This window comes from Canis lupus, chromosome 4 (assembly GCF_048164855.1).
Source record: "Canis lupus baileyi chromosome 4, mCanLup2.hap1, whole genome shotgun sequence".
NCBI classification, from domain to species: domain Eukaryota; kingdom Metazoa; phylum Chordata; class Mammalia; order Carnivora; family Canidae; genus Canis; species Canis lupus.
The window spans coordinates 15,261,842-15,285,082 of record NC_132841.1 but is presented as its reverse complement, the minus strand read 5'-3'; the positions used below and the strand labels follow the sequence as shown (position 1 = coordinate 15,285,082).

The 23,241-nt window shown below is 40.8% G+C and overlaps 1 long non-coding RNA gene across 1 annotated transcript in view; it reads right to left on the bottom strand.

Moving 5' to 3' along the window:
- The window catches only part of LOC140631498 (uncharacterized), a 120,599-nt gene extending 98,189 nt beyond the window's left edge, over positions 1–22,410 (bottom strand). The window contains exon 1 of the long non-coding RNA XR_012029042.1: positions 22,361–22,410. This is a non-coding gene — a long non-coding RNA (uncharacterized lncRNA). The remainder of the gene's footprint in view (positions 1–22,360) is intronic.
- Positions 22,411–23,241: the final 831 nt, after the last annotated feature.

The following is a 23,241-nucleotide window of genomic DNA, read 5'->3' as shown; positions in this document are numbered from 1 at the left end:
GGAGGAGTTATGATGGAGGTGGTGGTGGGGGGAATGCTGATATAAAGGTGCAAGACATGACAAACTTGACCTGCATTCTAATCCTGGCATGGATCAAAACCCCCTAAACATGGATCAAATCCTTACACTTAAGGTAATTGGCCTAAGGCAAGTTGAGTCACTACCCGCAGAAGGCGTCAGTGATCTGTGTTTGTATGAACTGCACTCTCTTTCCTTGGGTCCCCAGCAGAAACCAGTCTCTCCTGTCACTGAAGAGCCACAGACCTCCAGCTGTGCTTCTCTGTGGCCCACATCACTTTCTACCTGTATTAATGATCTGATTTTTCCCCACTCTTCTGACAGACATTTCTTTCAAGAAAACATTAGCTCCTGATTCATCCTGGTGTTTCTACCATGGCTTGAAACATAGGCTTCAAATAAATATTGGTTGGATAAATGGGAATAAGAACCTAAACTGCCTTTCCAGTCACCAGATCAACTGTGTTCCAATGTTGCTTCACTGTTCTCTCCATACACTTGACAGTATATGGCACAGGAAGACGGTCAAGGGAGATGACTGCCGATTGAAGTTAATTTCAGTTGTTGAGTTCATTTAAATTTTTCAAATGTCTCTAATGTAGATGCTATGAAACACTATCAGTATGTCCTATAATACATGGAAGGGCACATGGGCCTAGTTAATTACCAGCATGAGGATGGAATTCCGTGCAGATCAGGAAAGCTCTCTGTGTATAGAGAAGGTGGAGGAGAAGGGGGAGAGGAGGGTAATAGTGACATTTCTTGACGATTTACCATGTGCCAGGCTTCATTATAAACATTACATACGTTAACTCATTGTTATGGGGAAGGTACTATTGTCCCATTTTACAGATGAATCTGGCACAAAACAAAGCAGGTTGTCCTGTGGTCCATGCTGTCTGAACTGTTGGGTTCTGCAACTCCCTTCTCCTTCTCTTTCTCCTTTCTCCCTCTCATTATGTTTGCACCTTATAAATTCAAAATATTATTTGATAAATGTTAAATATTGCTAAATATAAAAATATGGTTTAGTTAAGAATCATTTCTTCACTCATTCATTTATTCACAAAATTTTGTGGACCATGATGATATGTCAGAGACTTCTCCAGCAGGGAATGTATTTGCCTTCTCAGAAAGCCTTGAGTGGTCAAAGATGAGGTGATGATCATGTCTGATATTTTATCATATAGAGGCCATGCTGGCTCTTTCCTGCCCATGCTGAAGGTTAAATTTTTTTATATTCTTCAAAATAAAGTTCAGTAAGATAGACAAATCCATTTTTGATTGATATTAATACTTCTCAGGGCATAATTTTGGTACAGTATTTTTCAGAACAAAACAAAACATTCCTTCACTGGCATGTGAGGATGGGGAGAGATGCAGTGAAGGCAGGAGTCAGGCAGCCCTGGCCTACCACAGCTCTGTGTATGCCTGCTTGGGCAGATCTGTTTTTCCAGTCATGCCAGATGAAGTAGTGCACTGCCTCAAATCCGTGCTGACTTTCAAAGACACTACAGAGCCTCCTCTGTTATTTGGCTAAACAATTCCCGCTTCCTGGAAGGATCCCTTTTCGGATCCCACATTTTTGGTGGGTGACAGAGAAAACCTCCTCATTGTGAGCTGGAGGCCGTGTCTAAGATAGAGTGGCCAAGTCAACTGGCAGAAAGGCTTGACTTGGTCCTTACAGACAAAAGAATTCACTCTTCCCGGATCTTAGGTGTCATGTGTACACACTGCTCAAAGAACAGAGAGAAAAGTGGAGAATTAAGGTAGCATCCAGAGTTCTGGTTTGGCAAGATGCGTACTTCCCGATAACATAACACTATTCCTAGTATCCACATACCTAGAACAGCCAGGCATATAGTGACACTCAGAAATATTTGTGGAGTGGATGGGTGAATAGAAAAAAGTCTAGAAACGTATCAACTATAAATATTAAAAATAATTATCTCTTTACTTTTATTTATTTTTTCTTTCAAGCTTTTATTTAAATTCTAGTTAGTTAACATATAGTGTTATATTGATTTCAGGAGTAGAATTTAGTGATTCACCACTTACATACAACACCCAGTGCTCATCATAGCAAGTGTTCTGGAATGATCTCTTTAATAGCTACAGATTCTGATTTTTCTATTATAAATATATTATTTGTGTAAAATCATTTAAAAAAATATAACCCCAATTTTACAGGAGATTACTGTAGCTAAAGTGAGGGCAAAGTTTGGACTGGGATTTGCTGGCTGTATTATTGTCAAGCTCAGCTTGATTGTCAGTAGTATAGCTAAAACTCTTGTGGATAAGTTCCTGGAAAACTGGGTTCTAGCTAACAGAGAAGTAACTACTTTGTTCTGTACGCAAAGGGTTTCTTGAAATCACAGAATATTAGAGGTCATCTTGCCCAATCTTCTTAGTTTTCAGATGATTTGAGCCCAAAAAGCCTTGAGGCTTTGGCTTTGAGCAAGCCAGTGATGAAACTAGGTGTTAGAACTTGGCTGTCTGGACTGTAAGCACGTTTCCCCATTTTGCACAGTCAGTCATAAACCCAGCAAGACATTGGAGACATACTCAACTGGGTAATTGAGGAAAATTTAATAAAGGATTATTTAAAAGATATAGACAGAGTTAAGAAGACAGGCAAAGGAAGTGAAGCACTGCAGATCATGCAAAAACGAAGAGCTGTTACTCGCATAAGCCCAAGGGAGGCAAGGGCAGGAGCAGTTCCAGGCTCCCAGTAGGGAGGGGCACCAAGAAGTCACTCACCAGGCATTGGGCCTTGGGTAGAGGGACACAGCCCATGGGCAGCAGCCTGAGGGTGGGGGGGGACAAATAGCCCAACCTCATTTTTTTTCCCAAATGGAAGCCAAAGGTCAAGTAAGCTTGTTGACTCAAAGAGGACAATAGAGCAGGGCACAGAGCAGAGTGAGGAAGGGTAGGAAGTGGACTCAGAGTTGAACTATCCATCACATGCGCCCTCTAGAAGATAATCCTGATCCTACCTTCCCTCTCACTTCAGCTTTAAATCAGCAATAACCTGGATAATTAAGACAATTTTTAAAAATTCTTATTATGCAAATAGTATATATCTATAACAGAAAAGCCAGAATATGTAACTGCAATTATTTTCAACATTTATGATATTTATATTTGTAGGCTTTTTCTATTTGTTCATGTATGCATTCATTCATGCCACAAATATTTATTGAATGTCAATGTTCACACTCTTCTAGGCAACATATATATTGAAACAAAGAAAAAAGACAAAACCTTTTTCCCTCAAGGAGCTAACATTCTAGTGGGGATGAGTCACAATAAACAAGGTAAATAACCCAATTGATAGTTTATGAGATAATGTTAAGTAGTAAGAAGAAAAATAAAGCAAGGAAATAGAGTAAGACTGTACTTGGAGAGGTATTATAATTTTAAATAAGGTGGCCAGCGTGTGTGTGTTTGTGTGTGTTTGTGTGTGTGTGTGTGTGTGTGTGTGTGTGTGTGAAAAGAGAAAGAGACAAAGCAATGATTATTTGTAGGGCTTTTCCTCTGGCTAATTGCTGAGTGTTCAGGTAATGGGGAGCGTAGGTGGCGTGACTTCCCCCCCTCCCTCGCAGTTTCAAAATGTCTCTGTTTAGATTTTTTAAAGGGCAAAGCTTTCTCCACTTCTTATATTAACCATTTAAAAAGTGCCACGGGGAATCCTCCGTGCAAGTTAATTAGCCAAGTTCTTGATGTCTATCTGTCCCTTTCTAGCTGGGTGATTTGGGGGAGGTCAGTTTACCTCTCTGAGGCTCAAATTCCTCATGGGCAAAAACAAGGGCTTTGGGGACAATTAAAGGAAATGAGATGAGATCTGTGAGGGACCAGCACACAGTTGATGGTCAGTAGGTGGTGGCTTCTTTCCTTCTCTGGACAGAACTATGTGAAAGGCATGTTCTGGTAAAAGTAGACTCAAGATCCACAGAACTGGAAAGTCTGCTAAACAGTCTTTCTTTAATAATAAATTTATTTTTTATTGGTGTTCAATTTGCCAACATACAGAATAACACCCAGTGCTCAACAGTCTCTTAATGTTAATAGCTGGCATCAATTGGCCACTTAGGTATGCAGTGGAGGCTGAGACGCCCCCTTACACAGATGACAGGTCTTAGAAACAAGGCTTGTCTCCAAATGTGCCTGCCAACAAAGCCAGTGCTCTCTTCATCAGGTGCTGTGTCCCTCCTCTCCCTTTTCCTACTCTGTCTCCATAAGGAAGGGTTAAGGTTGGGTTAAGCCAAAGTGTAGGAAACAGTTTTCTCATAGTCCGAAAGCCCATGAAGACTTTAGACTACCAGCTCTATTATGACCCTGGAAAAGCTTCTTTGCTAAATCCTACCAATGCAGTGGTTCTAAAGATGGGTTGCTCGGCTGATTATCTGTGGATTACGTGGGCAGTTAAAAAAGAAAAGCCAGAACTTTACCCCTGAAATCTGAGTTAAGCAGGCCTGGGGAAAGGCCTGTCTATATGTTTTCAATATGGCCCCTTGTGTTTCTGGTATGAACCGGGTTTGGACAACACCTCCCAAACTAATGCACCTCCAAGATCTTCTGTTTCCTTTTCCCAGCTGCCACCAGAATTTTCCAAATGGTTGTGAGCATGCTGAGGAATCTGACACAGGCTTCATCCAACTCCTTTGATAAAAGTCCTGGGACGGGCCAAGGTCTAGATGTCTTGAAGCACTAAGAGGAGAGACTTCTTCCTGGTCAGTCCATCAGTCAGTGTTCTTTGGCCACCATAAGAACAACCCATCAGCTCTACTATCCTACAGTCCATAGCTTCTATAAAAACATTATGAGATACCTTGTTAAAAGCCTTGCCAAAATCAAGGCACACAATGTCTGTGCTGCTCCTTGGCTTCACACACTAGAAACACCATTAAAAACAAAGTATGACGGCACAACTCTTTATCAGTGAACCCACACTAACTTCTTTTCCAGAAGCTCAGAAGTATTTTTTTTTTTTTTAAGAAACAGAAGAGCCTACTATCTTCTTGGTAGGTTTCCACAAATGTGAGCTGGAAAATGGTGCTCACGTAAGTCAGTAGTAAAATCAATTTGGGCCTCACTTAGCTCTAAGACTGCATTTCCATCAAGAACAAGGGCTCAGATTATCAGCATATCTAGGAACTTTGGAGAGCAGGTTGCTGAGAAAAATGTGCTGGAGTAACTAATATAGTGGTCTTGAAGGCATACATTTTGTACCTTTCTTTGATAATCAAGAAAGGTGAAAGCTACACAATCATTCATATTAAGTGTAGATCATTTAATTAGTCTGCACTGGCAACTCTGAACCATTATCCATGCTACTGCTTTCTCCATAACAGCAAATGTGGGGCCAATGTTCCTAATTAGAAGAAAGTTTTCTTGTTATTTTATGTTTTTTATTTTAATTTGTTTGTTAGATGAGTTGGTCTTTCCTTACACTTGGGTCTAAAGTGACTCTCAATTCCTTATGACTCTTTCTGTGCCACAGCCAGTACTTTGAAAGTAAATTTTATTCTCTGAAGGATATGGCTTAATCAACATTGCCCAATATGTCCGATCTCTGTATTACCTTTCATCTCAGTGCTCATACTTTAGATCCAGAGTGAAACCCTTTATTTGGCTCATTTATCCTATGGTTCCCTATTTGAATGAAACCCTCTCTATAAAAACCAATGCATTCAAAAATTGTAGCAGAAATACAAGCTTGAAGAAGTATTCTTTACTTTTGTAGGGGATTCACTATGTGATCCTTTAAGTAATGAACACAGCCAAGAAAATATATTTAAATCTATGCTTTCATTTTCATAACTGCGTGTGTCACATATGCTAGGCTGTATTTGTAAAGATTGTCTTGTCATTGTCCATTAGCTACTTTCTTTTCTTCTAAAATACCAAGCCCATATATTCCTTGGTCGTGTATAAATTATGATTTCAAGTTATTATTTTTCTGGGTATTATTTTTTAATCATTGAAGAACACGAAAAAAATTGAAGAATAATAATGATAGTCAGCATCTAGTGAGTGCATTGACACCAGACACTGCTCTCTAAATGCCATGCATGCGTCCAGTTATTAAAACCACATATTAAATTATAACATTAAGCTACCATTATTATTCCATCTTTATCTTTGACCATTTTGCTTTTTTTCCCCTGAAATATCATCCCAAATATTATAACTTAGAGAAAGCCAGTATTTTTCTCCCTTGGAAAAAAAGAATTCCAATATATTAATAAAATACTTTCTCATTGCTCTTTTGGCTTCCCAAGTAAGCTTGTCCTAAGGCTGCATGAATGAGTCTTTAATGTAAAGGCTGGAAATTTTTATCAAGGATAGTATTAGATCTATGCTACTAGACCCAGAATGGGATTTAAAGATTGAGCACTTATGCTATATAGGACAATATGCTAGACATTAGGGATACAAGGATAAATAACACATACATTCAGATTCCTCTTCAATGTCCATTACAATAAGTTTTTTTAAAGATTTTATTTATTTATTCATGAGAGACACAGGGAGAGAGACAAAGACATAGGCAGAGTGAGAAGCAGGCTCCTCGCAGGGAGCCTGTTGTGAGATTTGATCCTGGACCCCCAGATCATGCCCTGAGCCAAAAGCAAATGTTCAACCCCTGAGCCACCCAGGCATCCCACCATTACAATAAATTAAGTGCAGGTTCCACTTAGGCCTTTGGGCAAATGTGCTGGTGCATTTTAGAGGCAGATTTCCTCTGCCCAAGGCTGGCCCCAACTCTCTGAGTCTCCCTTAGTCTTTCATTTGTACTATTCTAGAAGACTACTTGTGTTTTCATTGGGCTACTCCATGCTCTACCACTTGATCTGGATCCAAGGCTCTTGGTGGCACAAAATCCATTTACTCTCCAATCTATTCCCGAAGACTCTTTCTGCTAAGTGGATTCCTTATGTCTCACACCCTTGAACTACCTGGTCTTTTAGGGGGGAATTCATCTACAGACAGTGATGGTTATCTGGGCCAGTACAGATATTATTAAGTGGTGATGCTCTCATCCAGTCTAGGGCTCATGACACTCTTTTTGGGTGTTCTTTCTTCCAAAGTGGGCAGGAGGTCCACCTCGTGATTTCTCTGAAAAAACTGTTAAATATTTTGTCTCTCCAGCTTCCTTCTACTTCATCCTTTGACCCAATATTTGCAACGTAATTTGTCAAGGCCAATTCCTATAAAATAATAATGCCCCACTCAGTCTTTGATCTAGATGTGGGCTAGATTTTCAGCAACCATGGAAATAATTGGGAGGAGGAGTGGGGGTGTGAGGGAATAAAACCTCAGAGCAGCCAAAATAGCAGTCATCAAGGCCATGCTCTAAAGCCTGTAGGCTTCTAGGCTCAGTGTGTTAGCTGCCTATTGGTGCTGTAACAAATCACCCCCAGCTTAGTAGTTTAAAACAACACATATTTATTCTTACAATTTTGGAGGTCAGAAGTTTGGAATGGGTCTCACTGGGCTAAAGTCAGGTGCTAGGAGGCTGTATTCCTTTTTGAAGTTTCTCAGGGAGACTTCGTTTGCTTTCTTTTGCCAGCTTCTAGCTCTCAGCTGCCTGAATTCTTTGGTTTGTAGCCACCTTCCATTTTCAAAACCAGTCATGGTAGGCTGAGTCTTCCTTATGTTAGATCACTCCAACACTCCTGCTCTTCTCCTTCATTTATAAGGAAATTTGTGATTATATTGAGCTCACCCCGTAATCCAGAACGACTTTCATATCTCAAGGTCAGCTGATCAGCAACCTAAATTCCTCCAGCCCATTAACATAAGATACCCAGGGATTCCAGGGATTAGGACAAAATCATCTTTGCCAGGGACATTATTTTGACTTCTACACCCATGCTCAACTGTACACCTCATTAGTCCACAGTAATACAAATCCAGTTATTTAGGGTGTGAGCTGTTCAAAGTAGGGGGCACTGTGAGTGGCAGACAATTCTCTGCAATAGGAAGTGAGAGCTGGGAGCCTAATGTCAAAAAAAAGATCAAAACCGAAAGTCAGCCATAGAACCAGCAAATTGCAGGAGTCTGAGGTCACAGAGCATGGAGAACATTCTATCTACTTCAGTGGTTCCTGGGAATGTTCTGTTTTATGGCACCGTGCTTTAAATGCTGTTCAAAATTGTGACCCTGAGTCATTAAGAAAATGTTGTATTCAATTTAAAAAGCAAGTAGCACACCACATTTTAAAAAAAGGATTTAAAAAATAAAATCATAAAACATTCAGAGGAAATCTAGTGAATATTCATCAGATTTCTCAATGAGAAAGGATTCTCTAAGCAGGAAAACAAAGGAAGAGATAAAAGAAGAAAAGGAGCCATATTTTTATATAAATACATATTAATATTGATGCCTTAAAATGAAATTATTTAATAATATGCTATGAGCAAGTTAAAAGGTAAGCAGGAAGTTGTGCATATTATTTGTCATATAGTAATCTTAGCAGAATTCACAGAAATCCATGAGAAAAATATTAAAGCTACAATAGAAAAATGGGCATATTACATGAGAAAATAGTGGAAAATTTGTATATAAAAATGTTTATATTTAATGGTAGTAAAAGGTCAAAACAGCTATGCAGTTTTAACTTACCAAATTAACAGTCATTTTTAAAAAATGATATTTAATGCTGGTGAGGGTGTGGTAAAATAATATCTTTATAAATTACTGGGAGTATATAAATGATACAAATCCTTTGGAAGGCAATTTGACTGTATGTGTCAAGATCCTGCAGATATTTATATATTTTGACATATGAATTCCACATACAGGTATCTGTTCAAAAGAAATAAAAATAGAGACAAAGATTTCTGCAAAAAGATGCTCATGTTTATTTATAATTTTAAAAAACCCTGCTTTATCTAATGAAGGTAATGGTTAAGTGAAGTATGATATATTTATATTATTTTTTTAAGATTTTAGTTACTAAAAAAAATATTTTATTTACTTACTCATGAGAGACACACAGAGAGGCAGAGACACAGACAGAGGGAGAAGCAGGTTCCCTGCAGGGAGCCCCATAAGGGACTCGATCCCAAGACCCCAGGATCATGCTCCAAGCTGAAGGCAGATGCTCAACCACTGAGCCACCCAAGTACCCCAATATGTTTATATTATAGTCAGATCCATTAAAATGTACTTTCAAAGAATGTTTGATGACATAGAAAACATTAAGTGACTTGTGAAATATTAAAAAAAATACCTCAGCATATATTAGATGCAGAGTAAGATATGGAAAAATATACAAATGTTAATAGTTACAGATTTGTGAGTAAGTAGGCCTTATTTTTTCTTTTCTAAATTTATATACTTTAAAATAGGCCTGTGTTTACTTTTATACTCAGAATGCATTGTTTTGTTTTTAATAATCAAAAGTAGAGATGTGTGTAGTACATTTTAGAAAGATTTTTAGATAAAATTGCTGAATGATTTTGGTGTTTAAGATTCAGTTATGTGAATAATTCATCTATGTGCAGTCCTGTCTCCCAAGTGTGTGGATAAGACAATGTACTTTGAATATACTGGCTTATGTTAATGCAAAGTAAAACTCTAAATTCATAGAATTGGTTAAGTGCTTGGCTCATCAGAGCATTTTCCAAAGTGTGTTTAGGAAAATGGAGTGTTTTGAGTTGTTCTCTGACAAAAAGAATTTGGAGTTCAGATGAAATTGGGACATACAGTCTTCTATATTCTCTTTTTGGAGGGTCACAATTTACATTTTCAAGGCTCTGAAAAGTCCTACAGAAATGAATCTTCTGTCTTTTTTTTTTTTTTTTGAAGCATGGTTGACACATAAATTACATTAGTTTCAGGTGTACAACATAGTGATTTGACAAGTCTGTATGTCATACTGTGCTCACCGCAAGTATAGCCACCATCTGTCACCATACAATGTTACTACAATGCCACTGACTATATTCCCTATGCTGTGCCTTTCATTCCCAGGACTTATTCATTCCATAGAAACCTGCTTGGTTTTGTTTCAAGCAGAATTTCCCAAAGTAGTGCTCTTCAGAATTCTATTGACTAACACCTATTAACATTTTCCCCGCCCAAATCATGTGTCACGTATGTTACACACTTTGGAAAATCATGGGTTTAAGGAAAGCTCAGTTGACTCACTTTTGCTCACAGTTTAAACTATGAGGCTAGAAGATGTGAGTCCAGTTTTGAAAATCTTTTCTAGAAGTGTCAGGAAAATTCTAGCTGAAAGGATAATAAGGTTCTGACTGGGCAAACTTGAAGCTCTGTGTGGTCACTCTTTGCTTGGGAGGACCTTGAGCTGTATTTCAAGTTGCGAGATTACCCGCTCCCAACATCCCACATTCCGTCACCAGTCCCAGCCAGTGAATAGCTGCCAGCCCCAAGTATTCGGAGTTGTTGTGCTCCGAATGTTTTCCTTTCTGAGCACACTGGACCCAAAGGGGCTGGGACTTTCCAGGTATGAAACTTGAAGGGAGAATACTTCTCTAACTTCCTGCTCCGGGTTGCAGAATAACGTGCAATCCCATAGTTACACCTGGAATATCTGGGTGCGACGATAGGGTCCGTTGCTAGGAAGTCAGACTTATACTCATGGGGTCATGGGGTCACCAGAGTATGGTGCAGACAAGTTGTTCGGTGTTTCAGTGAGTGGCCTCTGAGTGCCTTCTCTCTGTCTGGTCTTTTGTCCTCTTCCCACAAGGTCCTTTTCATCCTTTTGAACCCATGGGCTTTTCTTCAAGATTCAGGATGCCAGGAGATGTGCTCTTTTAGGAGCTGGAGGAGTCACACTGTGATCTTCAGGTCCATTCAAAAAAATGTCTTTGGCTCATATTGATATCCTCAGACAGCATTCTGTTATACATCCAGAATCTCTCTTTTATCTGGCTTCAGCAGATTCCCAGGAAAAGGTGGAAGTGGGTAAGAGGGAGGGGAAGACTCTGGTGAGAAACCTATGCCATCCTGCTCAGCTCCACAGGTCCCAATGACACTAGGGTAACCTGGGAGTTTGTGATCACCTTATCCAGTGACCTGTGGATATCTAGGGTTTAGTGGACAGAGGAGCATTCAGAGAGCCCTCTAGATCCACATTTGCCACTGCAACCATAGTGATCCTGCTTTTTAATGTTAAGGTAAGATTTAGTTCTAAAACAGATCCCTGCTGCTAAAAGAAAAAAAATGGAAGCCAATGGATAGTCCAGCTTTATGCATGAATCTCTCTGCAACAAGCAGTCATGTAGCTTCTTCCCACACTCCTCCAGTGATGGGAGCTTATTACCATTCCATATTTGGTCGTATAGTATATGAAACAGAAATTTGATTCCCTGAGACTCCTACCCATTTGTCCTAGTTCTGCTTTCTGGAGACAGATGGAAACAGTTTAAACCAATTTCCAGCTTTAATCTCTAGCAGGGTAAAGACTGTCAATTTTGATTTTTGCATCTTTGGAACAAACTCTGGCACATAGTGGGAGCTTAATAAGTGATTAATAAATGAATGCATGACTACACTTGTCTGTTGTAATATTACCATATGACTTGAATCCTAAAAATGACACAGCTAAGGGCTCATGTGATAACAACCTCCCTACCCTTCTAAGTCAGTGTCCTCTCTGTCAAAGAAGTCTGGGGTAGAATAGCAATATGCTAAGGATCTTTGGGTATGGGGCAGGAGACTTGGGTTTTATTCTGCTTAGTGCTTCCAAAAAAAAAGCTAAAATGAACACTGCATAAAAGGCAACTTGACACCCTCTTGTCAGGGAATAAAGTATGACCCAAGTGTGAGGGTCATTCATGAGGGTCATGCTCACGTATCCTCATCATTGGTGGTCACCAGTGTAGTAGGCTTGAGAGGCACTGGAAAGTCCCACCAGCTCCCATGGTAAGACCAGAAACTTCACCATTAGTGATTCCTTTGGATTAAGTACTTCTCTTTCTTCTAAATGTAAACACTATTCAGATTGAGTTGCCAACATGTTGGAGTGAATTAGCTGACTGGGTTATTTACCTTAAGGATAAGAGTTCTTTAAGATATTAGATTCCAAGGGATAGGGAGCAGGCATGGGGAAAGAACTGGGTATTAGAGTGACAAGAGGCACAGGCAAGTTAGCTGGAGGGTGAAATAAAGTACATTTTGTTTAACTCAATACAGGTACAGGCTCCATGCAAGCTGTTGTAGTTTCAAAAAGGCTGTTAATGGGGAAGGTGTTGGTCTGGCTCCATGGAAACCTATTGAAACTGCAGACAACACTCACCCGCCATTGTGAGTTTTCCATATGAATTTGATGTAACAGCACCAGTGTGCTCAAACAGTTTGGAAGATAGGGGCTAGATATGTTCAAATATCTGTCAGGCTGGTAGGGAAGATGTCCAAGCTTGCCTGTGACCATCCTCTCACCACAGAAGGGAAAAACCAATCCCTGACAAGCACGAGGCTGATTATCAGCCGTGTGATGAAGTGTTACTTCCTGTGCAGGACATTCACAATTCTTGAGAAATTCTTTCCCAATCCGAGTGAGTGACAGTTTTAGAAAATGAAGGCCTTTGTTTTCTTCCTCTAAGTGTGAGCTCCATCCTTCCCTTCACTTCTCCCAAATCATACACCTACCTCAGAGGGAAGATTTGATTGGGGAGTGTGTACCCACACTGTGGGTAAGAGGTAGTAGTCAAAAAAATGAATTTACCTGCCCTAATAGAACTTGAATTACCCATACAGACATCTCTTCCATGGTCCTTGCAGCCAAATGCTGCTTTTTGTTCCTTTCCAGATAATGCTACTAATATCATTATCCATGTGGGGGTGTGTTTACTATTCTGAGATCACATTAACATTACTCATTTAACGATCTGCAATGTTTTGAAACCAACATGTCTCACCATATCCCAGAGTGGGATTTTTTTTCTCTACTGATGCTTTGATTGATAAGGACCACCCATGACCATGACCTTTAAGATGCACCATCTGTAGGGTGTGAGATTGGGGCTCAAGGAGGCAAAGGCCACCCTATCAGCAGCAGGATCACTGTTGACTCCCGCTCAGCAAATGACAGTACACACTTCACGGCAGGTTGGATGCTCTCTGCACCAGTGTGAGGGCTCAGGAAGCTGCTCTGAGCTGCTCACACTGAGCAACTGACACTGAAACTGTTGCTGGCAAAGGTGGCTTCTTGAATTTTCCATTTTGGTTGATTAGAAGGATAATGAGGCACTGTGTTCATGTACTGATCATCCATAGAAAAAAATGCCTGTTTTATGGCAGGCCTGGGGCTCAGGGTGAGGGGAAAGACTGAGAGCACATCATACCCAATCTTAAGGAGTTTTCAGTCTAGCCGAGAGACAGACATGCAACCAAGTGTGGTAGATACCTTACAGAGATATACTGTGGCAGATCAGAGAAAGTAGGCTGCTGTCTGGGATGGGGGTCGGGGACAGTTAGAGAAGACAGGAGAGAGAGAATGCTTGGACTGGGCCTCCAAGAAGAAATAGGCACTTGTATAGGTGGGAATGAGACACAAATGCAAAACACATATATTCACATTTGCAAATATGTAGAATGGCATGATGCTTTGGGAGGACTTCTAAAAGTTTGATGGCCAGGGTCTAAGTTGGAGTGAGGGAGGGGAGAAGAATAGAAATGAAATAGGGAGGCCAGGTCAAAGAGCCCCTTGCAGGCTCTGCAAAGGGTTTGTATTCTACTTTGTAAACAATGGGAGCCACCAGCTAGACATTAAGTAAGGTAGTGACTTATTGGATCTTCATTTTAGGTATCTGAGAGGAGAATGGGTCTGAGAGTGGAAAGACAGGAGTCAGGAAAATGCGCTGGGAGCCTATCAAGATAATTTAAGGAAGATGTGAGAGTTGCAACTGAGATAGTGGGAGTGTGAAAGGAGCAGAGAAGTTTTGGAAAGACAAGACCACCCAAGACCTGGTGGATGTGTAGAAGGAGGAAGGATCATGAGGTAATGGGAAATGAGAAACCCAAGGTGACACCCAGAGTCCTGTTTGAGTGACTACAGAAGATACAGGGAGGAGAGAGTGTAAGGAATGAACTCAATTTTGTGCCAGCTGAATTTGAGATACCTGTGGGATGCCCAAGGGGAGGGGCCCAGCAGGCACTTGCTGATGTGGGTTCGATGCTCATAAACTAGATCAGAGATGAGGAGAAAAACATGAAAGTTGTTTACATGTTAGGTAGTTAAAACCAGGGCAGAGGATGGCCATGTCCTCTGAGAAGGATGGACAACCAGAGATAGATCTTTTGACACAGCCTCTGAAAGCAGCAGCTCAAGGAAAAGAGGCCAAAAAAGAGAAACTGTGAAAGAGAAGAAAGGAAAAGTAGTTACAAGGAGACAGAGAGGCAGGGAAGAGGCTTTTGAGGTTGAAGAGACTGATCAACAGTGTCAGAATCTTTGGGGAGGCTAGTGAGGGACAGGCAGGGGGCCCCCATGGGAGAGGGCCTCAGGTAGTGCTGGGGGGACCCACTACAGTGGGGAGGTCAAAGTCAAGTGCGAGGGAGCAGGTGGGAAGTGAGTAAATGTAGACTGAGCATCGACAATACCTGTGGAAGGCTTTCCTGTGAAAAGGAGACAGCTGATTTTGTCTGCAAGTCATTTCGTAAGCGAAAAGGCTAGGGCAGCCTGATGAGACAAGAAAGATTCCAAAGTAGAGATTTAAACGACCAAGCACTTGCCGCTATGTTCTTGGCCCTGGGATGGGCGCTTTGTCATCATTACCTTGAGTATTTGTCTTTCGTCTCACTTTTGTTTTCTTCCATGTCTTCTGCTGCTTTCCCCATCCCCTACACACACACACACACACACACACACACGCACATCAGACCCCAACTCTACTGATGTTGGGTTTGCTCCTGGAGAGCATTCAGGGTCTGGATGCAACCTGAGAAATATAAGATCATCTCAACATTTTTTAATAAACAAGGGTAATAAAAATAAATGTTAAACAGTAAGAAATCGTGTCATTAAACCCTAATCAGCCATAAAAGAACTTAAGAAGGTTGTCAGAATGGAAATAGGGGTACAGTCCCACCATGTCAGAGTGAAGCAGACACATGGCAAATGACACGTGGCAAATGAGGGTCTTAGGAGGTGGTGGCGCCCGGCATCCATCACACAGCGCTTGCCTGCCCTGGGTTGTTTTTAACGGCATATCCTACACCCAGCCTCTTCTAATTGTGTAATTGTGGAGTGGTAATCACCTATTTCAAAGGACGGGGAGCCTAAGACAACTGTCCGCAGATGGACAATAATAGAGAAGACACACGTTCCTGAGTGCAGAGGAGGTGAATTGAAAGAAGTAACGGGCGGAACACCCGTCAGGGTTTCCAACTTCTCTAACGTGGAAGGAGTCATTAGGTGAATAAATAGCACACTCCCACTCACCCTAGCAGAAGCCAGAATGACCCAGTGGGTAGACTGGGAGTAGTAATAGAAGTTCTAAGTGTTTCCGCATCGAGTTTTTAATAGAGCTCAGGATCCAGTGGGGCCCTAGACAATTTGTGAAGTAGGCCAAGTTTGGTTCCTCTGGTGGCTTCTTCCAGCATTCTTCCTCCCTCCTAGACGACAGTTTCTATATTATAAGCTTGGAGGAAGTAGCAGGCACTGGACTAAGCATATCGAACATATTCACTCATTGGTGTCTTACAAGCCATCTACTGGGATAGCTACTATCATCATCTCCATTTTACAGATGAAGAAACTGATGTTTGTGGGATTAAGTAACCTGATCAAGACACATTGTTAGGTGATCCAGGTGTTTCTGATTCTCATGTCTGTGCTTTTAATCACTTAGCAATAAGGCTGTAGCCAAGATATAATCTTTGAGCTTTGTCCTCAGTTGGCTGTTTTCTCTTAAAGTGTTACTCCTCCCAAAGTTTCTTGGTACTGGAAAAGGCTTCAAGAATCTCGAATTTCGAATTTGACACAAGTCACTTCCTGCTCTGATATATAATGTATTCATGAAAACATATGAAAATGGAAAGGATGGATATCAAACAATAGACTTAGATACTATTTGTTTAAGGCATGGAAGGACTCCCAGAGATTTAAAACATAATTATAGAAATGCTAACTATGCCTTGCCTTCTGGATACTATATTTGACACTACACTTCCAGATTTCACTGTGCCTTTAATTTGTTCTTTTTCTTCATTATTGAACATACAATCAAACTATCCTCCACTGAACATCCAATTGAGGCCAAAGACTGGCCACTTTTAGCACACCTAATCATTTCTATTTTCATCTTGATCTTATTAAATTGATGAGACCTCTCTGCTTATTTTCACTAATATCAGCATTTTCTTTTTCTGTTTCCCACTCATTTTTGTAAATGAGTATTTGAATAATGAGACGTGAACCTTCCATTACCAAGATGACGTTGCTGTCACAACTAAGCAGTCATGCAGCTCCAGTAGAGGAAATTTCCCAGTGTTGTTTTGTTAGCTAACGAATGAGCATCTAAACTCAGCATGTGGAAAACAATTTAGGGGTAGGCGTGTCTAAGGTATTGAAAGTGTGGGCTGTAAGATAGTTAGACATGACAGTCAAAGACTATGAATAGATCGGTTTAGCAAAATTTTAAGTAGGGTCTACTCTGTGCTCAGCCTTGTGCTAGGCCTGTGGATGCTAAGAATGACCTGCCATTCCATGATCCTTTTGAATGATCGAGAGGGCATGGCATCAAATTTCTTTCATCAGACTTTCCAGGTGGCCACTGCATGGCCTTTTTGATATGAAGGGGCTCAGTTCACATTTATTAAGATACATTAGGTGCTGGGACTAGTCCAAGGGAAGAAGAGACAGAATGAGAGACCTGGTGATGTGCCCTAAGGAGCTTCCATACCAATAGGGACACAGACAGATAAACAGATAACTTGAATTATACCAGTGAATGTGCTGATAGAGTACAAAAGGGCAGGGCAGTAACAGATTTGCTCAAATCCTGGTGTGATTTTGGTTTTCCCTCAAAGGTAAATAAAACCACTTCTTACTCTAATTATCGGCCAGCCTGAAACTCTTTGAGGGAGGTCCTGATCAGATAAAAACAAAAGTAATGCTCTGCGTTAGCAGTCAACCCCCAAGGTTCATGATGCACAAACTATATTTCTAATTAGGCTCCACTGAATGAAGTTAATTTATCCACAGGTATAATCCTATCACAGGAGTGAGATCCACCAAGCTGACCAGATTCAATCTTCAGACAGATTCATTTTCCTAGAATGGGAGAAGTAGAGTAGAGTAATCCTGTTGTGATCTGCAGAGGTCTTCTACATGAGGGGAATAGCCATCCCTGCCCTTTTCAAAAGCACATGAGCTGTAGCTGGACCTGCATAAACCCTCCGCCTGAAGCAGCTTGCTTCCCTCCCCAGGTGCCAGCAGACCACCTACCTCCTCCTGTTATTATTCTCCATCTCACTGTGGCACATCCAACTTCTCTGGTTTTTCACAGCTCAACTGCCCAAATGTATCACTTCTTACCTTTACTTTTAATAGCTCCATTGAGATATAATTCTCACATCACACAGTTCACCCAATTAAAGCCACTTCTACGACTTCCAGCATATCCACAGTCATATATCCATCACCACTATCCATTTTAGAAACTTTCACCATTCCAGAAAGAAATCCTCCACTCCTTGGCCATCACTCTCCAATTTCCTGTGCCCCTCAGCCCCAGACCATCATCTCTCTGTCTCTATATATTTGCCTATGCCAGATATTTTATATACATGGAAGCACACGATATGTGGTTCTTCATGACTGGCTTCCTTCACTGCTTACCTTCTACCTCATGACCTGTCACATGCTTGTCTGACCTCAGAACCTGCTCTTTGGACACCATGTAGGTATATTCCTCATGGCTTCATGTACTACCAGTTAGAACCCTACCACTAATTAGAATCCAATGTGCCTCAATATTCAAGTGGCCACATAGTCAGCTCTGGGAGTATCCTTGAGCTATGCCTAAGCCTTTCCCTTGGCACACCAGAGAACCAGGAGAAAATATGGGAAAAGTGACTTCCCCGCTTCATGGGTTAAGGGATTGCATGTCCCCTTGGGGGACCAAAAGAGCTTATATTACAGAATACAAAAATTTCCTGGACACGTGTACTACAATTCACCAAGTTCCCTTGTGGATCATCATTTCTGTTGGACCCATGAATCGTCTTAACACATTTATCTGCATTTATTTGGAAAATGCTTTGTCACCACAAAGGGAGAAATCTTGCTTATACCATCTGCCAGCAGAAAGAGAAACAACTGTCTCTTGCTGGCCCATTATTTCTCTTAAAGAAGGCATTGACTACACAGGTTGAAATGAGAATGGTGATGTGGATTATCTTGAAATCTTTCAATCTCTCTGGCTACTTGAGTTGTCCAGGAAACACAGCAGTGACTAGACATGAGGGACCTTATGATAGGGTTGTGAGTTCAGACACCCCCGGTGTGGGGCTTGTGCAAAGAGGAAACTAAGAGGAGGAACTATTCATCAGTACCCATCTTCACCCACGCGTCTATAATTACCAACAACGGTTGCAGTGCAACCTAAAAACATAAACACAGTGAGTTGGCTGAAGCTGAGGGCTCTATTTATAGCCTCCATGGACCTACTAATAGCCTTAACCCCCTCCTTGAAACAGACCCCAAATTGGGAGCAGAACGCAAAGGGGCAGTCTCAGTCATGAGGTGAAGTAATGACTCTACCCCTCCAGTTCAACATGGTCCACGTATGAATGGCCATCAAAAACACCTAGCCATTCTGAGAGAGGCATATAGCAAAAATAAACACTTTTCTGGGCAGGCCAGACGAGAACACAGAGCCAAAGGATTTCCAACTCAGACTTCAAAATTATAGGGTTTAATTGGGAGGTGTGACAGGGGCACGTCATCCTTGCTTGGACATTTGACCTGAACCGCATTTGTTCAGGCAAGACAGGAAGTGGCCAAGAAGTGTGACATAGTGGAAAAAGCTGGGGCCAGGGAGTCAGGCAGCTCCACATTTAGCTGGGTGGCCTTGAATGAGTTTCCTGATCTCTGTGAACCTCAGTTTCCTCCTCTGTAAAATGGGATTACTAAAAATATCTACCTCATAGGGAGCTGTTAGAATCATATATGGCATATAGATCCTTAAATGGGATTAAAAAAAAGATTTATTTATTTATTGTTAGAGGCAGAGAGAGAAAGAGAAAGGGGGGTGAGCAAGCAGGGGAGGGGGAGAGGGAGAGGGAAAGAGAAAGAATCTTTAGTAGCCTCCCTAGACTCCTGTTGAGCGCAGAGCCTGACCCAGGACTTGATCCCATGACACTGAGATCATGACCTGAGCTGAAACCAAGAGTCAGACACTTAACTGACTGAGCCACCCTGGTGCCCTCTTGAATGGGATTTTTAAATGAGCATAATTACTAATGATGCATTATCATGAATCAGGATTTCTGAAAGATTTGGTTGACATATCTCACAGTGGGTTAATCCTGCCATGTCTTTGAAATGGTCTATATTATTTTTTTTAAAAAAAGCTTTAAAGAATTGAGAGATATTTTTAGAGATCCTTCTACATAGAGCCTACAAAGCTATTTTGGAAAGTTGAAATAGTTTAGTTTGCTGTATATTATGTATTTTCAATATTCAAAGATAATATCTATTTATATAGAATAGTTGCAAATTCCATTTCTTGCACATTTTAATAAGCAACCCATTTGATGGGATCATTAGATTATACTGTATCTATTTTAATGTTCAGGAAAACAAAGCATAGAAATTCTCTATCTAGGTAGAATTTTATTTAATCTTAAAGAGGATCAGAGATGTCATTGTAACCAATCTTCCATCCCTTCAATCATTTATAACATCCCTGAGACCTGGGCACCCAGCTCCTGCTTGAGCCTTTCAGAAACGGGCCCAGAGGCAATCCATTCCATTTTGAGGGCCACAGACATGGTTAAGAAGTTCTTCCTTCCACTGAGTCCAGTTAGATCTCTTTTACTCTCATTCATTGTCCCTGCTTATCCAGTAAGAAAAAAAAAAAAAAAAAAAAAAAACAGAACAAATGCTTTCCTGTACATGATGGCCCTCAAAGTTCAGAAAAAAGAGACCAGAGCTTTTCACGTCTTCTCTCCAGGCAAACATTCTTGGTTCTCTCATCAAGCCATGAGAAAACTCCTGATCTCTTGTTCAGTTAAATTCCTTTTTGGGGGTTTGTTTGTTTATTTATGAGCATCGTGAGTCAATCTTCTTCTTTCTCTTTCAAGCTGCCTTGACTCTTTACATGTGGACTAAATCTAAGCATGTAAACCACGTGCAATAACATTTTCTTCTCTGTCCCTCAGCGATGTTGAACCCCTCTCATTCCCAAGTTTAAATTTGTTGATATATGTTAGGGAATCAGATCTCACTTTGCTTTTATGGGAATCCAAGCTAGAAATGGTTTGGAGGTAAATCTGTGTGCATGCTTATGCGTGCATACACACACACACACACACACACACACACACACATGCATGCACATACACACACAAAATGTAGGGTATTCCAATGTCAAAAAGAAATTAATTTTTAGTTATCTCACTTCGGGTTTCTGCATAAATATAGTTGACTATCCCTTTGCTCTTGGGGGCCTCATACACATTTGTGTGTAGGTTTACATAAAGTCTCAAGCCACAAAGTCCTCTGGTATAGTCCTTGTACCAAGACCCAATGGATACGCACTTGCTAATAGTTCTTGTACTTCACGGTGATAATGACAGCAATGGTAACAATAGCACCAATGACACTCATAAGTTATTTGGTGGCTTACTTGCTTAGCTTTGCTAACCCCATTATAAGAAAACATCTATCTTCCTAATAAGAAAAAAATATGTGATAGATGTTATTATCCCCATTTACAGATGGGAAAATCAAGTTCCCAAATGGGTAACCTTGTCCAGGATCCCAGGATGAATAGTTGGCCACTGTCACTGTCAGGGTGGTTGTTGAAGTCAAAAGAACAGCTGGATTCCAAGCAGCTTGCTGTTTAGTTATGTAAAGTCGGGGGCTCTCAGACATGTTAAGCAAAGAAGGATTCTCTAAAGCATGGACTCAAGGAGTGTGTCATTACCACATCCAGTTGGGACCAAGACAAAGACACCAGGGCAGAGGCTGAGCACCCCTCCAAGACCACCAGAGGGTCTCCAATATAGGTGTGAGGGACACAGCCCAGGGATGAGTCCAGAAAGGGCTAAGTGAGGAAAGGATAAAAGGAAGAGATTTTTCTATTTGCTCAGAGCATAGAATTACATATACCATAGCTGGGGTCCACTGCCAATGTCAGCATATACATGCTAGGGGTATCCATTTACAGACCACGGAGGGGGCAAATGAGATTACTTCTTATCTGATGTTTAAAGTCTCATTTGCCATTGTCCACTGGAAAGCTTGGCAAGTACCTGGTGTGCTGCAATACTGTGTCTTTGCAAATTGGGCTCAAGGCATTTTGTGAATTATTTTTTTAAAGGAATTGTGGTTTTTTGTTTTTGGGTTGTTTTTTTTGAAATAGTTTATTTATTTATTCATGAGAGACACACACACACAGAAGCGAGACATAGGCAGAGGGAGAAGCAGGCTCCCTGTGGGGACCCTGATGTGGGACTCAATCCCAGGATTCCAGGATCACCATCTGAGCCAGAGGGAGATGCTCAACCACTGAGCCACCCAGGTGTCCGAACATTTTGTGAACTAAATCACACTTAAAATGAACTAGGATACTTGGCTCCTTAATGATGTTAATTATAATATATAATATTACACAATAATCATGACAGTAAACATTGTTAATTATTCCATAAGGTGAAGAATTGTTGCAGAATCATTCCCAAGTTCCTTTTTAAAATCTAAACATCAATTTGAGGCATCAGATCACCTCTTGTTCACATCCCATAGTTTCTAACATCTACCTCAAACATGGTGAAAACAATAATCAAGCCATGAGCCACAGAGACTTCTATGGTAAACATTTACATTTTGATGTCTTTTTCGTTTTCAATCTTTCTCATGTATATTCCCATAGCTAATGTGGATTAAGTTGTTCAAACTTAGGGGTGCCTGGGTGGCTCAGTCAGTTAAGTGTCTGACTCTTGATTTCAGCTCAGGTCAGGATCTCAGGGTCATGAGCCCCTGAATCGGGCTCCATGGTCAGCAGGGAGTCTGCTTGAAAGTCTCTCTCTCCCTCTGTCCACCCTCCCCCCTACCCACTCATGCCCGTGCACACTCTCTCTAAAATAAATAAATAAGTAAATAAATCTTTTTTAAAACTCAATTGTTCACACTTACACAGGTGGAGTGTTTTGTAGTTTATGAAATTGTTCTCTATCAGCAACACCTGTGGACAGAGAAGGGACAATGAGGCTTGGAGAGAAGTAGCTTAGCTAAGTTCACCCAGCTAGAAAATGGTAAAATCAAGATTTTAATCCAGTCATTTTTAAGTATAGCACATCGAGAAACTTCTAAAGCCAAACAATAGATGGTTTTTGAGCTATTTTGAGGCGAAACGGTAACTGGCGTTTAAAGATACTACATCTCTTAGCAACCACAGGATTTCCATGGAGTTCGTCTGATTTTCAGTAAGATTCACACCCCGAACCAGGCTAGCCAGCATTAAATTGATGCTCTGTGCAAGTTCCCAGAGGCCGTTGTGCAACATAACACATTCACTGTTTCTGAGTAGAGAGGAGATGACTAATGGGCATGTCATCAGCCAGAAATGGATAGAAAAATTTTTGCCCTTTCTCTGATAGTGAGTTAACCAGTGCAATCAACCACTAGAAGGGCAAGAATAAACCCTAGTTCACAACCCCAAAGGGAGGCGCAACACGAATTTCAGATGCTTTCTCTTCGAACTTCTCACCACAGCCGGGTGCTGTGCTATTCTAAATAATCTGTTCATTTCTGTGCAGCTGGAAAAAAAGCAATCCTTGCTATTCCAGTAACAGAAGTTTGGACAGAGAAGCATGATCTTTGTTTTCCCTTCCCTGCTGATACATCTATTTTACACTTCTTTGTTTGCATATTTATTCATCTTTGCACAAATACAATAAACACTATAAAGGCAATTTGTCCTAAAAAAAACTACAGCTGTGATCTCACCATTTGAACTCATCAACTGGTTTCATTTTGGGGTTTTCTGCAGGTGTGGGCAGGTACACAGGATGGAG